This window comes from Zea mays, chromosome 7 (genome assembly GCF_902167145.1).
Source record: "Zea mays cultivar B73 chromosome 7, Zm-B73-REFERENCE-NAM-5.0, whole genome shotgun sequence".
Classification (NCBI taxonomy): Eukaryota; Viridiplantae; Streptophyta; class Magnoliopsida; order Poales; family Poaceae; genus Zea; species Zea mays.
The window spans coordinates 123243410-123260500 of record NC_050102.1 but is presented as its reverse complement, the minus strand read 5'-3'; the positions used below and the strand labels follow the sequence as shown (position 1 = coordinate 123260500).

Below are 17091 nucleotides of genomic sequence, written 5' to 3'. Positions count from 1 at the left end.
TATCCAATCGCTTTCTTTTGTCTAGAGCCATTTGAGTAACCACTCTATGAGAAAGATTTGGCATGCGAGGGTCACCAATGATAATACTTTTGCATTTTCCTTTATCAGCCGTACATGACCGAACCAAGACTTTCTTAACTACCGACTCTGATGTGTTGACAGGGACAGGTTGCCTGTCAATCTTCATTTCCTGAATCTCAACCAACCTTTATTTATAGCGGATTGTGTTCGCCGACGGAAGACATTACAATCATTGGTTTCATGAAAAAAGAAGACATGCCATTTACAATACACATGTGTTTTTTGTGTGAGACTATTTAATGTTACCATTCTTATGTAACTCAATAAATATTTAACTTCTCCTTACCAATTCTTCTAAATCGGCTATAGGTAAGAGTAAGCAGAAAGTTTGGTCTTAGCGGTCCAAATAAGCTTAGCGACATATACATCTTTTGGCTCATCATCTGAGCTACTATTGTCATGATTCTCATCATGACGAGATGGCCCTTTGCTTCGGCTTTCACAAGCAAAAGCATGTTGCTGCAACTGAGTTAGCGAACATCAATGCATCGATCTTAATCAGATCTCACGTCTCGGTCCTTGATCTTCCATCTCTCCTCATACATGCCAAACACAATCTGCATCACATGTTAGGACACATGATGCATGATCCACAACGACTCCTCCCCAATTTCACTACAACATCTAGAAGTTAGTTGTCAGTGCTATCATTTGACCTTCTTTCATTCTCTAATAACACATTTGGAGACCTGATGAGAGCACCTAAAGAGGGGGGTGACCTACAAATTTTGCTCGAAAATAATACAAGCTTGGTCTATAATGAGTTAGAGTAAACCAAAACCAAGTTTGGGAGTAGAGAGAAGGGAGATGGGAACTCTTCACTTGATTGCTCAATTAAGATAAGTACTAAACTAGGAGCAAAATTCCAAGTGAATATGAGAACTCAAGAAGACAAGAGACACAACAATTTTTTTACCGTGGTTCAGCTAATGCCTACTCCATGTTGTGGTGACCTTCTTTGGTCAAGGGTTGCACTCAACCCCTCTCAAGTGATCCAAAGATCAAACTTGAGTGCCACATATGTCTTCCTTATAACTCAATCCCGTTTGTGAGGAATCTTCACACGTTGGAGTCTCTCATGGCTTACACAAGTGATCAATATAAAAATGGAGTAAAGGAGGGAGTAGAGTACGCACACAAGAGCACAATCGTAGCAACAACATGCACACAAGCCAAAGAGAGAGCGCACGAACAAGAACGACAGAGTTGTAGCTAAAAACGTGCTCGATTGTCTCAAACTCTTCAAACAACATGGTAGCGGAGTCTCGGAGTTGTAGTATGCTCTAGGAGTTCTTGTTGTGCTGGTATAGGCACCTAGGAGCCTCTTTTATAGCCCCAAAGGGGCCAAGGAGCCGTTGCTCCTCCATCTAGAAGGCCCTTGTTGCCTTCTATCTGCGGATGCACCGGACTGTCCGATGGCCCACCGGACAGCTCCCATGCAACGACCACCGAATCATCTGATTGACCACCTTCCTTTTTTGGTGGGCACCGGAATGTTTGGTGGCATATCAGACATGTCTAGTGACCCTATCGACCGTTGTTGTGCTGACATGGACGGTGCTGATTGCGCGGCCATCCGTTGGCGCTGGGCAGAGCCGTTGGCCGCCTAGCGCACTGGACTATCTGGTGATTCTTAGCCAGTAAGCCCTGGCATTTTTCCGAGAGTTGCCAGTTTGAGCGAGCCAAACAGGCCATCACCGGACATGTAAGGTGCACACCAGACTGTCCGGTGGTGCCCAGTCTGGCCCAACTCCTCCTTTGTGCCAAACTTCTTCCCTTCTTTTTGGCTCAACTTGAGAAGTTCCCTAGCATTTAGATGAACATCGTTAACAATTAATACAATTTACTAAGTGCTAGAATCGTACCTTTGCAACCTCTTTTCAATAGGATTTGCAATATGCTCAAACTAAGTCCAATTGCCACTTAACTTGCACAAAGAAGTTAATAACCAAATACTAGTGCAGGAAACATAGCATGAAGTAAGTGCAACTTATTTAAATACTTAAGCCTTCTGTTTTTGTGGTTTTGTCCAAGGTTGCACTTTTTGGTCCTTTGATCCCACTCATTTGGACTTGTGCTCATGCTCATACCAAGATGGTTAGTTCATAGTGGTGTGTTGAGAAGTTAATCACCAAAACACTAAGAAATGGTCCAAGGGCACATTTCCATTTTACCTGACAAACAACACTAATGGAGGTAACCAATTGAGCCCCCATGCCAACGAAAGGTCTATGTTTGCCCAAGAGTTTGGTTGCCTCTAAGAATGACATTTGTATTGCTTTCACATTGTTCGGACAACTAAAGAAGCAAACCTCAGAATTGTTGAGACACCGAATATTGGAGTACAACTCGTATAGTAATGCAATCATGTGTCAGCCTGTTTGATTTCTTAGTGATTAGAGCAATGATCATTTTATCTCTCGGTTCTTGTATGAATAAATAAAAAGAACATTAGCTATACACAATGCTTAAATCACTAAAAACACCGATCAATATGTTATATTCATCATCATGACCTTTGCTTGGTTTTAACTTTTAGAAGTTCAATTATTTGGCTCCAAAATATTCTTTCATGTATGATGTTTATACTATAGTTCTCTCTATTCCATGTAGAGCTTTTTACATGTATTGGATTTGGGAAGTGAGATATGAAGAGACATCTACATAATCAATCATTCTAAGTGAATTAGCTCAGAGGAGGTGCCTTTTGAATTTGCACAACAAGATTGATGTTAGTGGCATATAGAAACTTTGCAATATGTCTCGCTTTAGTCTATCAAATCATCATTTGTTTTTGATAAAATCTCTTCAATTCCATCAAAAGATATAACAATACCTTCAATGCCATCAAAAAATATGTGTTCCCTTGGATACCCTCAATTTTAATTTTTGATCCCTTGAATGACATTACCATCCATAAGCAGTTAAACAACAGGTAAACATTTGTTCACAGACCAAAATACCCCTTTGTTCACAGACCACACACCATACAGAATATAGATCTCATTTGTTCACAGACCATATAGGTCATACTGGTGGACCCAAGCTACAAGTGCCCTCACAGAACCTAGAGATCTCCAGAACATACTAGATACATTATCAAGCAAAATAACACATGCACAATGCACGCCATACAAAAGTGATAGGGATCTCAAAGTGATATGGACCAACTACAGATTCAAGTCTGGAAGCTTTCTCTTGCTCCTTGTGTGGGCAGCATGGCTTTGCCTTTGAGGAGTTCTGCTTCTTGTAGACATTGCTGGACTATCAGGTGCCACTGAAACTTTGTTCTTCCTTGTCTTCCCTTGTGCCTTTGCCTTCCCTTTAGCCTTCTTCTTGTCTTTTGTAGGCATAGAGGTGGTAGTTGTTGTTGTTGTTGTACCCAAAGACAACATAGGATACCTCTGCATTGCATGAACAACTATGAGACATTAACAAAATCTAATAGTAACAAATGCATACAAAAACATGGGCTTACTTCTCAGCTAGCATAGCCGCTATGTCATCTGGGTCACCATTCTTACAGTTATACCACCTATGGCCATATCCCTTGCAAATAGGGCACTGGTGTGACCCCTTCTTTCTTGTAGTGCTGCCACCAGCCTCTGTACAACTCTTGAACCGCTGAGTATGTCTTCTTCCAGCTGTAGATTTTAGAAGTGGTGGGTGCATGAAGAAACCATGATTAGATTCAGGCCACTGGTCCTTGTCAGGCATGGCAGGGATTAAAGTCTAATATGCTGCTCTTAATTTCTCAACCGAGTAATACATGTCAACATATTTCTCCAATGGTTCCCTAAGAGATGTGATGAATGCAATAGCATGTTTGCAAGGAATGCCTGAGACTTGCCATTTTCTACAAGTACAAGTTTGTTCAGCTAGGTTTACTACACATTTGAAGCCACTACCACCCTTTACAGACACCTCACCAAGAATATCCTCACTCCTCTGCACTTCCATATCCAAGTTAAAGCTCTGCTCCTTTAAATCCTTCACGATGTGTGGCAGAATTATCCCTCCAATCTTTTGAGAGATTGTTCTTCTAACATCCCACTTGTCCATAATAAGTTGCCTGATCTTGTCCATCAAGTCATCTAAATTCAACCCCTTGTACTTCTTAACCCAATTGTTGAAACACTCTGCCAAATTAATGGTTACGTAATCAACCTTGCAAATGGTGCAGAATTGGCTTCTTGACCATATCCTAGTATGACATTCCTTTATGTAATTCATTGCTACAGGTTTAGCCTCATCCATTGCTTTCCAATGTTTCTCAAAGAAATATGGGCTCCATGAATAAGCTGCTGCCCAAAGATGGTCATCAAATATCTTGCCACTATACCTTTTTTGAAGTTCATCATCAAATGTAGCATGCATTCCCTATGTTCTGCAGTTGGGAATACTTCCTTCACTCCTGCCATCACCCCTTGTCCAGCATCTGTACATATAGCTAACCCTTCTGCTGTTCCAATAGCATCTCTAAGTCTCTCCATAAACCATATCTAGTTTTCATTGGTTTCTGAGTCAATCACTCCAAAACCAACAAGGTACATCCAATTGTGTCCATCTACAGCTACTACACATGCTAGTTGTCCCCTAAACTTTCTCAATAAAAATGTGTTGTCCACTGCCAAGTATGGTCTATATCCTTTGAGAAAACCGTCTATGCATGGTTTCAAAGCAAAGAACAATCTATTGAATCTGATTTTCTCAGCTACTGTGTGATGATCAATCACTACAAAACTACCTGGGCAGCATCTTTCTACCTCTTCCTTAAATCTATATAAGTTATTTAAGCTGCTATCCCAACTACTAAATAGTTGTGTTTGGGCAAGGAGCATACTCGCATAGACTCTCTTGTAATTCACATCTATCTTATGCTTGTCCTTTATCCTCCATTGCACCCATGAGCCAGTCCTTGACTTGTTCACAAACCCAAAATTTGGTTGCATTCTTGACGACCTTACTTCTTGCACTAGAGCACGTATGTTGATGTGGATTCTTCCTTACCTACGTACAAAAATACAAGTGGTCCAAAGATCAAATGTTGCATTACAACACTAAAATAAAAGAGATCTCTAAAATAAATGACAAAAACAAGACATATATTACCTTTAATGTTGTATTGTCCCTCATTATAGAAGCATGCAACCTCCATCTACACCCTTCTTCCTTCTTCCTTGAACAATATGCCCTCACTCTCCCTGGGTCACTCTTTTCAATATTATACTCAAATTCAGATTTGATATCATGTTGATTTAATGCCAACTTAAATTCTCGCATGTTGGGATATATGTTGCCTACACTCATTGGAGGGTCATTTCTGTCATAACAAACAATAGGCATAGGGGGTACATGATCTTTCCCAACTTACACATCTTCTTCATTGTACTCTTCATCAGATTCAGAATCAGACTCAGAGTCACTCTCTTCACTCGCAATTTTTTCAACAGTCAAGTAAAAGCCTTCCTCGTCAACACCAACATGTTCCTTATGGGGTTCAGGATTTGCCAAATAACCATCATCGTCATTGTTATATGTGCTAGGTTCACTTGTACAAGGCTGTGTGGGAAGCTTTGTTATAGGTTCGGTTATTTGGCTCACTGGTGGTAGAGATGGACAAGCCAAAGAAGGTATGCGTGGGATATCTTCTTCAGTGTAGCACCACTCTAGGACCGCGACAACATCGGTGGGCTCAGTGTATGTAATGGTCATGAGCACTATCTTGCTGTCAACATGTTTGCTAAACATTTTCAGGAGTTCTTGGTCTGTTTTAATTTGTGGGAAGGTTTTTTTGGGCAACATCATAGTAAAAAACATGCATTATCTCATTGTATCTATGCGGGTACTGATCAACAATTTCTTGAACAAGATCCTTGAAATTGCATAAATCGGAATCTACAACCTTGCTGCATTCAAAGTATGAAAATTCTTTCTATGCTTTTTAGGATTACCAGTAAGTCTGATTATTAGCAAATAACTTGACTTAGGGTCCATCCTGTTAATGAATGAACCATCAAATATATGCTGCTACATTGGATTTTAACGTTTCTAGCACCATATCCAAGCACAAGAACAAGAGATCTCCAAGAACAAGTGGAAGAAGAGAAGAAAAATGAAAACTCACCCAACAGGAAGCCAATCTGACGCTGCCATGACTTCTTGGCAACTGGAAATGCGTGAATCGCGGTCTACAGTACCTGCCGGGGATGCCTGTCCGGCGTGCTGCTGCAGGCCGGGCCGCCGCTGCCGCGCCGCGCCCCGCGGGAGCCGCAGGCCGGGCTGCCGCCGCGCTCCATGCTGTCTTGCTCGGACTGCTTGCCGAGACGCCCTACGCTCCGCGTTGTCTAGGTCGCCGGGACGCCTCGCGAGAGCCGCTGCTGCGCTGTGCCGTCGCGCGCCCTGCGATGTCTTGCTCGCCGGACGCAGATCTGGACGCGGCCTCGCCTAGGTTTCGCTCGACCTACCGTATCTGTGCATGTTCAAGCAAGGGCATAAATGGTAATTTTTTTTATTCAGGAGACATCCACTCCCTTTTAACGCCGTTTCCCTGCCGTTCTGACGTGGGTGGCATTTAAAGGATAAAAAGTTTAAAACGATGGTATCCAAGGGAACACATATTTTTGATGGCATTGAAGGTATTATTATAGCTTTTGATGGCATTGAAGAGATTTTCTCTTTGTTTTTCTCACTTCCATGGCGAAGCACGGGCACTGACCTATATTCCACCTTATGAATGTAGGTTTTTGTCTCGAGAGGATGGAATCTCAAGAGGAAAATAATATACTTCCTATCCTCCAAAGAGATAATACACTATCAGTAGATGAATCTCTACTTGTGTGCTTGTCTCATAACAAGCAAAAAAATTGGTGGTCACTGCAATCGTTTCAGAAGGTATTATAACTTTCATGGTATTGTATGGATCAATTTGTATTTTTTATAGTAAGCAATTTCTGTTTCATCTCACGACTGTTTTGTTCCTAGATTATATTTGCACGCAGGGTAATCTTGCCCTCATCGATTTTATTAAAGAAATCCCTTATGAACTAAGGGTAGAAGTCGTGCTTATTGATGATGCGTTTGTAGAAAGGAAGTGGATGGAATGCCTATGTCAACCGGGCACATATCTAGGCGATGAGGTAATCCATACTTATTTTATCATTTGGTGACCCTAGTATGTATAAAAAAATTTACTCACCCTAGTATTTTTAACCACAACTTACACACTTGCAGGTGATAGGCTGTTACATAAACTTAATAAAAGCTCAAGAGCATGTAAAGTGCCGATCTGGAGGTCATGTCCACATAGAAAATGCTTTCAGTTCAACTTTCTAAAGGCGAGACAGTGATGTTGAAACTAAAACAGATGAGTTATATCCAATTAAATACATGACCTAAATATCTAGCGCTGAACAAAGGGTTTTACTTTACTTAGACCATGACATGGTAAATATGAGTTTGCAATCTACACGGTTAGTGTTTACATGTATTTTATTTTTATGCAATTGTTTTGTAGGTGTTTATTCTGATAAACATCTGAGGAACCAATGATATCTTGCAATGATCAATGCAAAAATATAGAGAAATAAGTGTCCGATTCACTTGGAACTTCATCCGACTGCAAAGACCTCATTGACTCCATGAATATGCACAAACTAAAAATTACTAACCCCTTATTAACTTATTCCAACCTATTATTCTATGTCTTACAATGTATAAAGACTAAGGACTGCAAAGACAACTTGATATGGTATCTCAGCGTAAGGAGTTAAAAGATCACACGTAGCTAGACCTCTAAGTTGCTTCTTGACCACTGAGAGAAATATAAATGGGATATGCAAAGCAGACAGATGGGTACACCCTAAACATTTCTTAACCAATTTATTCATTGATATTAATCTTGCCATTTTTATTGATGTATAATGTAGCTCTTCATGTGTCCTATTCCTATTGAACTATATCGAATTCTGGACATGGGATAAATTGTCTGATAATTTTACTTAGGTATACTATGACTACTATGTGACATATATGAGCATCAACAATCAATGCTATATATAATACCAAATAAATTGTTTCTTATTTGTAGGATGACATGTCACACTTAAGGAAAAAATGGCAGATATATTGCTATCTTCAGACATGAACAATAGAAAGGGATGTATGTTATACAAATATGAAAAAGAAGCTGACACTGGAAGCCCCTCTGATGTTCAGATAGTCCGACAAATCCTAAGAAGAGGAAACTAGTATGTGTTCCTGATGATAGCGAAGTAATGATGGAAGATGAGTTTGGCCACATTATTCAAGCAGACTTAGATATGCGATTTGTTGATGAATGGGATAAAAGAACTCGTTCCAAATTCTCGATCGATGGGTGCATCAATGACTTTTTAAATGAGTGGTCTTTCCACAAAGCACATGCTAGTGACCAAAGCCGATTAATAAATGTTCTATGTGCATCATGGAAATCCAAGACGACACGACATTAGAGTAAGTGCTCATAGTTTTATCTATTTTATGTCTACTAACTATATAGATATATGATATATACTTTCGTCATGCTACATTACATGATGACATGTGTGCGAAGTTTCAACCCTTTTAAGATCGAAATATCTCTCAAAGATCTGCAAGAAATATCAAAAATAAATCAAGATATGGCCCAAAAATATTTTGACATGGTTGTTTCACTTCTTGTTAATAAAGGAAAAAGGCCAAAAGGTGAAAAGACAAGGGCTAGAAAGCATTACATGGTCATGCGCTTCTGTGTAAGTTTATTTTCTATCAATATCGTAATAATATATGGTATATATATATATATCTAATCCTCATTTAATAATATCTATTACTACTCTATAAGGCTTTATTGTAGGCGTCCACACAACGTGTTCTGCCATCCTCTCCCTCGCGCAATCGCGTCGTGCTCACAGCCAACGCCCCCGCTAGGCCCTCCTCGCCCCATTCTCTCTCCCGCAATCCCCGCGGCCTCGCCGCGGCTCTCCATCCTCGCCCACGCGTCGTCCCTAAACCCTGCCCCGGCTCTCTCCATGGAAAGCGCGTCCTCTACGCTCGGCTCTCCGCGCTCGTCCCTAAACCCCGCCTCGGATCGCCGCGCCGGCCCTCGATCCGCGTCCGCGACAGCTTGATCCTGCACGTGGATTGGGTACCCCTCTGCCCCGGATCATCGCCCCCGCCCGGCATCAGCGTCCGTGTCCGTGTTGTGGCGTCCGCGTCTCCATGGAAGGCCGCGGGGATTAGGTACCCCTCTGCCCCAGAAGGTGTCGAGGCTCTCCTACCCCTCTGCTAGCGCCAGCACCGCCCATTCGGGGCCACGCGCAGCCCTCACCGCGGCCCCTTGCGAATTCTCAGATCTGAGTCCGCCGTCGGATCTAGAGGTGACGACGATTTCCCCGAGTTCAAGCGCCATTAACCGCAGCAAGACCTGAAGGACACCGGTGCTTCCTTGATTCCATCCTAGACGAACCGAGGCCCCCAAATCAGGTTTGATTCGTAGTTATCCTTTGCTCCAATGACTTCTAGATGCTTGGGCCACTTGCACAGCTGAACCACATGTGCTAGGCTCGATTTGGTTTTGGGATGAGTTAGGGTTTCTGTATCATAGCAAGATCTTATATCTCTAACTAAAGAATTAATATGTATCGACGATTAAGTGAATTATAGATCAGCTGGCTTTATTTAGTTTGACCCGTAGCCCCGCGGATGCGACTTTTGCCACCTCCATGCGACTGATAGGCTCTCTTTGAGATCGGTATATTGAGCTGTCCAGTTGAGCTCCTTGTTGATCTTTGTTGGGTCGTTGTATACTTCTGCATAATCTCCTGGCCTTCTGTTGAGGTACCCAATTTTGATGTTGACCCCAGTTGCCTTCTTGCAGGCATCAACAAACTCATTAACCGAGCGACCTGAAAGACATGCATATATCAGAGCAAAGTGATAATGACGCCACAAGAGAAGACTTCAGGGATGATTTACTTCAGCCTTACAGCTTGACGCACAAATCACTATTGACCCTACGAAAATGTTTTGTTTAAATACTACAAAGATATGCTGTCACAGAATAACTGTCTGAAGATTCTTGATTTGAGCCTCAGATTCTTGTAACTAAGTCAGTGCTTAGATTGTGGTTCTTCACTGTATTTTTTTCTTATTCAGTTTATTATATTGTTTTTTACAAAATCGCATTGTTGCATATATCTATTTTTTATTCAGCATATTATATTGTTGGATGCAGTTGTGCCAATACAAAAAAAATTCATTTTTGTGTCATCGACTCATCGGCATCAGTAAGTTCTTGTATATATGTGTTATAGTCGTAATTTATCGGCTACATATTGAGAGCACCTAGAGGGGGGGGGGGGGTGAATAGGTGATCCTGTAACACTTAAGACTTAAGCCACAAAAACTTGGTTAAGTGTTAGCACAATAACCGCCAAGTGGCTAGAGAGGAATCTTCAACAAAACACAGTAACCAACAAGATCAATCACAGAGATGGCACGGTGGTTATCCCGTGGTTCGGCCAAGACCAACGCTTGCCTACTCCACGTTGTGGCGTCCCAACGGACGAGGGTTGTAATCAACCCATCTCAAGCGGTCCAAAGACCCACTTGAATACCACGGTGTTTTGCTTGCTTTTCTCAATCCCGTTTGCGAGGAATCTCCACAACTTGGAGTCTCTCGCCCTTACACTTGAAATTCACAAAGAAGCACAGAGCAAGGGAGGGATTAGCAACGCACTCAAGACAAGAAATCACAGCAACACCACGCACACAAGTCGCAACGAGAGCTCACAACACAACTCAATGAGTTCACCACTCAACTAGAGCTCTAATTGCTATCGCAAAGAATCAAAGGCGCAGAATCGATGTCTTGGTGCTTAGGAATGTTGTAGGAATGCTTGGTGTGCTCCTCCATGCGCCTAGGGGTCCCTTTTATAGCCCCAAGGCAGCTAGGAGCCGTTGAGAGCAATCTAGGAAGGGTGATCTTGCCTCCTGTCGACTGGCGCACCGGACAGTCCGGTGCACACCGGACACTGTCCGGTGCCCGATTTCTTTCCAAAAATGGCGCAGTCGACCGTTGGCAGCCTGAGACCCGTTGGCGCACCGGACATGTCCGGTGCACACCGGACAGTCTGGTGCCCCCTTCTAGCCGTTGGCTCGGCCACGTGTCCCGCGCAGATCGCGCGGCCGACTGTTGGCCCTGCCGACCGTTGGCTCATCGGACAGTCCGGTGCACACCGGACAGTCCGGTGAATTATAGTCGTACGTCGCCGGTGAATTCCCGAGAGCGGCCACTTCGCTCGAGCCAGCCTGGCGCACCGGACACTGTCCGGTGCACCACCGGACACTGTCCGGTGCACCACCGGACACTGTCCGGTGCACCACCGGACAGTCCGGTGCTCCCAGACTCAGCACAGTCTTGGCTGCTCGAGCCAAGACATTTCCAATTGGATTTTTCCTGTTTCCAGCACTTAGACACAATACATTAGTCCATAAAACAATGTACTAAGTCTGAGAAACATACCTTTATCCTTGATTTGTACTTTGTCCACCTTTTTACACTTAGGCACTTGTGTTGGACACTAAATCACCAAAATACTTAGAAATGGCCCAAGGGCACATTTCCCTTTCAATCTCCCCCTTTTTGGTGATTTATGCCAACACAACATAAAGCAAGTAGAACAAGTACAAAATCAATTCAAATAAGAACTCAAATTGTTTTGATTCGAGTTTGACATATATGGATCACTCTTTGCCACCACTTGGTTTGTTTTTGCAAATCAAACTCAAATTTCTATCTCTAAGTCAAACACACATGTTAAGACATAAAGAGAGTCATTCCAAGAGAAATTGATTCAAGATTTCAAAAACTCCCCTTTTTCCCATAATCAATACTTCTCCCCACAAGAAGCCAACTTTTGACAAGAGAGACAATAAAAGAGTTTTGACAAACCAAAAGCTCTATTCTACTATTTTCAAAATTTCTTTTTCAAAATTTCTCAAGTGGTAGCTGATCCATTTATCGCTTTGGCCTTTATTTTCTCCCCCTTTGGCATCAAGCACCAAAACGGGATCAATCTTGGCCCTTTAACCCCATTGCCTCACCAAAATCTTCAAATAAGAACACAAAGGCAATAAGAGTACATGAGATGAACTTGGAATAAGTTACCCTCTCATCGGAGTGCAGTGGAAGTCTTTCATGGTCCAAGTCCACCTTTTCCCTTTCAAACCTCCTTTGAGACTAAAACAAGCAAACTCAAGCATATGGTTAGTCTCAAAGGGTCAAGTTGTAGCACAGCTCCCCCTAAATATGTGCATCACTGGCAAAAAGGACTTGTGAGGTCCAGGGAGTGTATGTACAACTTGAGCACCACAATAAGCAACAAAATGCAGAATGAACATGATCAAAGGCATAAACACATGTTTGCTACAATTCAATCCAAGTTCCGCGAATCTAAGACATTTAGCTCACTACGCAGCCTGCAAAAGGTCTTCTCATCTAGAGGCTTGGTAAAGATATCGGCTAGCTGGTTCTCGGTGCTAACATGAAACACTTCGATATCTCCCTTTTGCTGGTGGTCTCTCAAAAAGTGATGCCGGATGTCAATGTGCTTTGTGCGGCTGTGCTCAACAGGATTTTCCGCTATTCGGATAGCACTCTCATTATCACATAGGAGTGGGACTTCGCTCAGATTGTAGCCAAAGTCCCTGAGGGTTTGCCTCATCCAAAGTAGTTGCGCGCAACACTGTGCTGCGACAACATACTCGGCCTCAGCGGTGGATAGGGCAACGGAAGTTTGTTTCTTAGAATTCCATGACACCAGGGACCTTCCTAAGAATTGGCACATCCCCGATGTACTCTTCCTATCGACCTTACATCCAGCATAGTCGGAATCTGAGTACCCAATCAAGTCAAAGTTAGACCCCTTTGGATACCAGATCCCGAAGCAAGGCGTAGCGACTAAGTATCGAAGAATTCGCTTCACAGCCACTAAGTGACACTCCTTAGGATCGGATTGAAATCTAGCACACATGCATACGCTAAGCATAATATCCGGTCTACTAGCACATAAATAAAGCAAAGAACCTATCATGGACCGGTATGCTTTTTGATCAACGGACTTACCTCCTTTGTTGAGGTCGGTGTGTCCGTCAGTTCCCATCGGCGTCTTTGCGGGCTTGGCGTCCTTCATCCCTAACCGCTTTAGCAAGTCTTGCGTGTACTTCGTTTGGGAGATGAAAGTGCCGTCCTTGAGTTGCTTCACTTGGAACCCAAGGAAGTAGTTCAACTCGCCCATCATCGACATCTCGAATTTCTGCGTCATAGCCCTGCTAAACTCTTCACAAGACTTTTGATTAGTAGAACCAAATATTATGTCATCGACATAAATTTGGCACACAAAAAGATCACCATCGCAAGTCTTGGTAAAAAGAGTTGGATCGGCTTTCCCAACCTTGAAAGCATTAGCAATTAAAAAGTCTCTAAGGCATTCATACCATGCTCTTGGGGCTTGCTTAAGTCCATAGAGCACCTTAGAGAGCTTACACACGTGGTCGGGGTACAGTTCATCCTCGAAGCCAGGGGGTTGCTCCACGTACACCTCCTCTTTGATCGGCCCGTTGAGGAAAGCGCTCTTCACATCCATTTGGTACAACCTGAAAGAATGGTGAGCGGCATATGCTAGCAAGATACGAATTGATTCTAGCCTAGCCACAGGAGCAAAAGTCTCCTCAAAGTCCAAACCTGCGACTTGGGCATAACCTTTTTCCATAAGTCGAGCCTTGTTCCTCGTCACCACCCCGTGCTCGTCCTGTTTGTTGCGGAACACCCACTTGGTTCCCACAACATTTTGCTTGGGACGATGCACCAGTGTCCAAACTTCATTGCGCTTGAAATTGTTGAGTTCCTCCTGCATGGCCAACACCCAGTCCGGATCTAGCAAGGCCTCTTCTACCCTGAAAGGCTCAATAGAAGAGACAAAGGAGTAATGTTCACAGAAATTAACTAATCTTGAACGAGTAGTTACTCCCTTGCTAATATCACCCAATATTTGGTCGATGGGATGCTCCCTTTGGATCGTCGCTCGAACTTGGGTTGGAGGTGCCTGAGGTGCTTCTTCCTCTTCAACTTGATCATCCTGTGCTCCCCCTTGATCATGCGCCTCCACTTGAGGTACCTGTTCGTCATCTTGGGTTGGGGGATGCACCATAGTTGAGGAAGACGGTTGATCTTGCTCCAATTGTTCCTGAGGCCGTACATCTCCAATCGCCATGGTGCGTATCGCGGCCGTTGGAACGTCTTCTTCATCTACATCATCAAGATCAACAACTTGCTCTCTTGGAGAGCCATTAGTCTCATCAAATACAACGTCGCTAGAGACTTCAACCAAACCCGATGATTTGTTGAAGACCCTATACGCCTTTTGTCGGGGATCATAATTAGGGGTACCCTCAAGACGCCTAATTCTCAGCTGGTAACCCCCATCAGCATAAAGCTGCAGAGGCCTGATGGGTGCGATTAAGTCAGGGATCAGTCCATACGAGTGACTCGATCACGCTTCACCCGAGCCTAGCCTCGGACTCGGGCAGCCGACCTCGAGGGACTTCCGTCTCGCCCGAGGCCCCCCTTTTAACGGCGGACACATCTCCGGCTCGCCCGAGGCCTTGGCTTCGCTAAGAAGCAACCCTGACTAAATCGCCGCACCGACCGACCGAGTTGCAGGAGCATTGAACGCAAAGGTGGCCTGACACCTCTATCCTGACGCATGCCCCCCAGCAGAGCCGAAGTGACCGCCGTCACTCCGCTGCTCCACTGACCGGTCTGACAGAAGGACAGCGCCGCCTGCGCCACTCCGACTGCGGTGCCACTCGACAGAGTGAGTCTGACAGGCAGTCAGGCCTCGCCAGGGGCGCCATAGGGAACTCCGCTCCGCCCGACCCCAGGGCTCGGACTCGGGCTAAGACCCGGAAGACGGCGAACTCCGCTCCGCCCGACCCCAGGGCTCGGACTCGGGCTCGGACCCGGAAGACGGCGAACTCCACTCCGCCCGACCCCAGGGCTCGGACTCGGGCTAAGACCCAGAAGACGGCGAACTCCGCTCCGCCCGACCCCAGGGCTCGGACTCGGGCTAAGACCCGGAAGACGGCGAACTCCGCTCCGCCTGACCCCAGGGCTCGGACTCGGGCTAAGACCTGGAAGACGGCGAACTCCGCTCCGCCCGACCCCAGGGCTCGGACTCGGGCTAAGACCCGGAAGACGGCGAACTCCGCTCCGCCCGACCCCAGGGCTCGGACCCGGAAGACGGCGAACTCCGCTCCGCCCGACCCCAGGGCTCGGACTCGGGCTAAGACCCGGAAGACGGCGAACTCCGCTCCGCCCGACCCCAGGGCTCGGACTCGGGCTCGGCCCCGGAAGACGACGAACTCCGCCTCGCCCGACCCCAGGGCTCGGACTCCACCCTAGCCTCTGCCGAACGACTTCCGCCTCGCCCGACCCAGGGGCTCGGACTCGGCCTCGGCAACGGAAGACAGATTCGACCCCAGCTTTGGAGGAGCCCCCACGTCGCCCGGCCTCGGGCGCGGCCCCGCCACGTCAACAGGGAGCGCCATCACCACTCTACCCCGAGCCGACTCAGGCCGCAGAGAACAAGACCGGTGTCCCATCTGACCAGCTCCGCCAGATAGGCAATGATGGCGCCTCCCAAGCTCCATGACGACGGCGGCTCTCAGCTCTCTTACGGAAGCAGGTGGACGTCAGCAAGGACTCGACCGCTTCGACAGCTGTCCTTCCGCCAAGCTCCGTTGCTCCTCCGACAGCCACGACATCACGCCAGCAGGGTGCCAAGATCTCTCCAGCTGCCACATTGGCATGTACTTAGGGCGCTAGCTCTCCCTTCGCTAGACACGTAGCACTCTGCTACACCCCTCATTGTACACCTGGATCCTCTCCTTACGACTATAAAAGGAAGGACCAGGGCCTTCTTAGAGAAGGTTGGCCGCGCGGGACCGAGGACGGGACAGGCGCTCTCTTGGGGCCGCTCGCTTCCCTCACCCGCGTGGACGCTTGTAACCCCCCAACTGCAAGCGCACCCGGCCTGGACGCGGGACGAACACGAAGGCCGCGGGACTTCCACCTCTCTCACGCCCATCTCCGGCCACCTCGCCTCTCCCCCCTTCGCGCTCGCCCACGCGCTCGACCCATCTGGGCTGGGGCACGCAGCACACTTACTCGTCGGCTTAGGGACCCCCCGGTCTCGAAACGCCGACAGTTGGCGCGCCAGGTAGGGGCCTGCTGCGTGTTGACGAACAGCTTCCCGTCAAGCTCTAGATGGGCAGTCTCCAGCAACCTCTCCGGCCCGGGACGGTGCTCCGTTTCGGGAGTCTTGAGTTCATGTCCTTCGACGGCAGCTACGACATGATACTCCTTCCACCGCCGTGCGACAACGACAATGGCGGCCGACAACCCGCCCGCCGGCGGCGGAATCGACGACATCTTCCCCGCGTGGTGGAAGAACAACATTCGAGCTCGCTTCGTCCTCTCCCCCGCCAATGGAGGAGGAGGCGGGGCAACCAAGGCCAAGCGGGAGGCCGCGCTTCGTCGGCCGTCGAGCGAATCGACGCCCCCGACGCCCAGACGGAAGGCGCGCCGGGCGTCGACCTCGCGTTCGAGACGAAGGCAAGCGCCGTCCCCCCGCGACACGCTGATCCCGAGCAAGAAGACGACGCCAGCGCGCTCGCGGAGAGCTTGCAGGACGTCGCCCTTGTGCCTGAGATGACGGCGCAACCAGTCCCCGATGTGACTACGTCGCTCCGCGTCGACCAACAGGTACTGACTAACTCCCATCTTACGTCATTTCGACTCGGCCTCAACCCGCCTAGCAACTTTGCTTTGGCGGGCGCTCTCATTGAGGCGAGTGCAACCCCACTGGGGTTTCGTATGCGGTCGCCTTGGGACCGGTTGACGGACGTCTCAACCTACGGGCCCTTTGG

The 17091-nt window shown here is 46.5% G+C and overlaps 1 long non-coding RNA gene across 1 annotated transcript; it reads right to left on the bottom strand.

Moving 5' to 3' along the window:
- Positions 1-2959: 2959 nt before the first annotated feature.
- LOC103632786 (uncharacterized) lies at positions 2960-6554 on the bottom strand. Its single transcript, XR_556148.4, has 3 exons — positions 5194-6554; positions 3560-5091; positions 2960-3485 (listed from the first exon to the last, which is right to left on the bottom strand). It is a non-coding gene; the product is annotated as an uncharacterized lncRNA (long non-coding RNA).
- Positions 6555-17091: the final 10537 nt, after the last annotated feature.